This window comes from Otolemur garnettii, unplaced genomic scaffold (assembly GCF_000181295.1).
Source record: "Otolemur garnettii isolate 467f Iridium unplaced genomic scaffold, OtoGar3 scaffold00195, whole genome shotgun sequence".
In the NCBI taxonomy this organism is placed as follows: domain Eukaryota; kingdom Metazoa; phylum Chordata; class Mammalia; order Primates; family Galagidae; genus Otolemur; species Otolemur garnettii.
The window spans coordinates 988,840-992,315 of record NW_003852590.1 but is presented as its reverse complement, the minus strand read 5'-3'; positions in this window follow the sequence as shown (position 1 = coordinate 992,315).

Here is a 3,476-nt window from a genome sequence, read left to right as displayed (position 1 = left end):
CTTCCTTCATTAAAAGAAATCCTGCTTTCAATTCTTTCTAAAATGGTCTCTGTCCAAAATAAATCACATTCTTATATTACAGATATCAGGAATTACATGTTGTTTTGCTTAAGTGCTTTAGAAAAAAAAACAGCTTTATTGAGGTATAATTAGCACATAATACATGGAACACATTTCAAATATACAAATTGCTAAGTTTATGACACATGTATACTCCTGTAAAATGATCAACGTAATCGAAAAAATAACCCCATCCTTTACTCACAAAAGTTTGGTTTAACTCCTTCTTCATCTTTCCTTCTAGCTTCTCCTTGTTCTCTCTCATCTTCAAGGACGCTTTCTGTCTTTAGAGGTTAGTTTGCATTTTCTATAACTTAATATAAATGAAACTGTAGGTGATAATGTCTTTCTTTTTTTCTTTTGGATCTCTTACTCAGCATATTTGAGAGCCATTTCTGCCACTGTGCTCAGCCAATACTGAATTTTTAAGGAAACTGCTAAATTGTTATTCAAAGTTGTAATATTTTACATTCCTATCAGCATTCTGTGAGGATTCCAGTTGTTCCATCTCCTTGACAATACTTGTCATGCTGAGTCTTTTTAGTTTTAGCTTATAATTGTTTATCAGTGCTTTTTGGTATATATTGTTGTAGCTTCAATTTGAGTATTTCTAATGAAAATTGTATTAAGTATCTTTCCATGGGCTTAATTGCCATCCATGTATCCTTTTGGTGAACTATCTGTTTAAGTACTTTGCCTCTTTTATTTATTTATTTATTTTGCCTCTTTTATTTGGTAGGCTGATTTTTCACTGTTGAATTTTGGAAGTCTTTTATATGTTCTGGATACATGTTCTTTATCAGATATGTGATTTGCAAATATATCCTGCCACTTTGTAACCTGTATTTTCATTCTCTAAATGACTACTTTAGAAAAGCAGAAATTGCTATTTTGATGAGTCAAATTAATTATGTTTCTCTTTTTTTGGATTGTGTTTTTATGTACTATCTAAAAAATCTGTCCAGTTCAGTGCTTCTCAACTAAGGGAAAATTTGCTCAATACCCCCCAGTGGACATTTGGGAAAGTCTAGGAACATTTTTTGGTCTGTGCAATTATTGTCAGTCGGGAGGTTGCTACCAGCGCACAGGGTAATGGTTAGACACAATGTTAAACATCCTGCACCGTATGAGACCATCCGTCTCCATGTACACACACAATAAAGATTCTTCTGGCCCTAAATGTCAATGATGCCAAGATTGAGAAATACTAAGCATAAGAATATTTTTTCTTCCAGAAGTTTTATACTATTTGATTTTATATTTTGATATTTGGTATTTCATTTATAATCAGTTGAAAATTCCTTCTAAATTTTGCTTTTTGACTTCCTCTATGATTCATGACCTTTTATAAATATGAAATTTATTTAAAAAATGAAAATTTGAGTATTTTTAGATATGTGTGTATTTTTCCACTATTGATTTCTGATTTAATAACATTGTCATCAAATAATGTATGACTTTAAGCTTTTAAACTTTATCGATACCTTTGTGGATTTGGTATATGTCTTGTGTACATTGGAAAAAATACTTATTCTGCTATTGTTGAGTAGATGGTTCTAAAAATTTAAGTTTGATCCAGTGGGTTGGTTATCTCCTAAAACTTTTATATCCTTATTAAAGTTTTCTTTAGGGGGCAGTGTTTTGTTTATTACCTAGGCTTGAACCCCTGGTCTCAAGCAATCCTACTTGGCATCTGAAAGTCTTGGAATTAGAGATGTGAACCACCACATCTGGCCCCTTATTTACATTTTTATCTGTGTTTCTACAATTATTGAGAGAGAGGTGTTGAAATCTCCAACAATAACTGTGGATTATGTCTATTCTTTTTGGAGTTCTATTAGTTTTTGTACCAGGTATTTTGAAGTTCCATTATTAAGCAGGTGAACACTTAGGATGTTTATGCCTTAATATGATGTTAATGAACTTGCCCTGTTTTCATTATGAAATGATGTGCTTAATGCCCGGTAATATTTTTGCTCTGAAATCTCCTATGTCGGATATTAATGTAGACATCCCATCTTTTCTTGGATTACTGTTAATGGTAAGTATTTTTTCATCCTTTTGTTTTTAATGTATTTGTTTCTTTACATTTAAAATGTTTTGTTTCATTTCATTAGGGGTAGACTATACATAGTGGAGCCTTGATTTTTAAAATGTCCTTGATAAGCTCTGCCTTTCATTCAGTTTTTAGACCTCTAGACTTAATTGATTAGTGATGTGGTTGAGTTTACATCTACCATCTCAGTATTTGTTTTCTATTTGTGTCATTCCCCCCCTTATCTCATTTTCTGTCTTGAGTGGATTAAGTGGATTTTTATAATTTGATTTCCCGTTTTATTTTCTTATTAGTGCTCTTTCTTGACTGTTGATTTACTGTTTATAGTATGTACATTTAATCTAAGATAGTCAACTCTCACATGATATTATATCAATTTCTGTGTAGTAGAAGAACCTTAGTATAGTATATTTTCATCTGCCCTTTACTAAAATTGTGATCTTGTTATCCTTTTAAATTCCAAATACGTTATTGGAATTAACATAACAATGTATTTTTTATCATTTTGCTTTAAACAGCCTTGTACCTTTTAGACATGTTAAGTAAGAAATATTCTATTTACTGACACAGTTCCATTTCCAGTTCAGTACTCTTCATTCAGTTGCATAGACGTGGATTTCCACATAGTATTATTTTCTCTGAAGGACTTGCTTCAGCATAGTTTTTGACTGACAGCTCTAAAGTTTCTCGTCAGTTGTATGTCTGAAATGTCTTTGCCTTCATTTCTGAAACGTATTACTCTCAGCATAGAGTTCTAGATTGATAGTGTTTTTTCTTTCAGTGCCTTAAAATGATGTTGACCTAATTTGTTCTGGCTTGCCTTGTTTCCGATGAAAATTCTCCTGTCATCTTTATTTTTGTTCCTCTTAATGTAATGTCTTTTTTCCTTTCACTACTTTTGAGAGTTTCTCTTCATTGCTGGCTTTAGGCAATTTAATTATGATGTGGCTTGAGGTAGTTTGCTTCATGCTTCTTGTGCTTATGATTTATTGAGGAGCTAGGATCTGTGGACTTATGGCTTTTATCAAATTTGACTAAAAAATTCAGTCTCATGTCTTCGAATAATTTTTCCAACCCCTCTCTTACTCTTTTCCTTTGAAAATTCCAATTACATGTATATTGTGCCATTTGAGGTACACTACAATTCACCAAGGCTGTGCTCCTATTTTTTAAGTCTTTTCTCATCTTTATCACTTTGGATAATTCTTACTAATATATATCCAACCATAAAAGATTCTTTTTCTGCAGTGTCTAACCTACTTATCTAACTTCATCCAGTGTTCTTTGAATCTTAGATATGACATTTTAAGTTCCAGAATTCTGATTTATGGCACTTAAATATCATTCTTTTTTTTTTTTT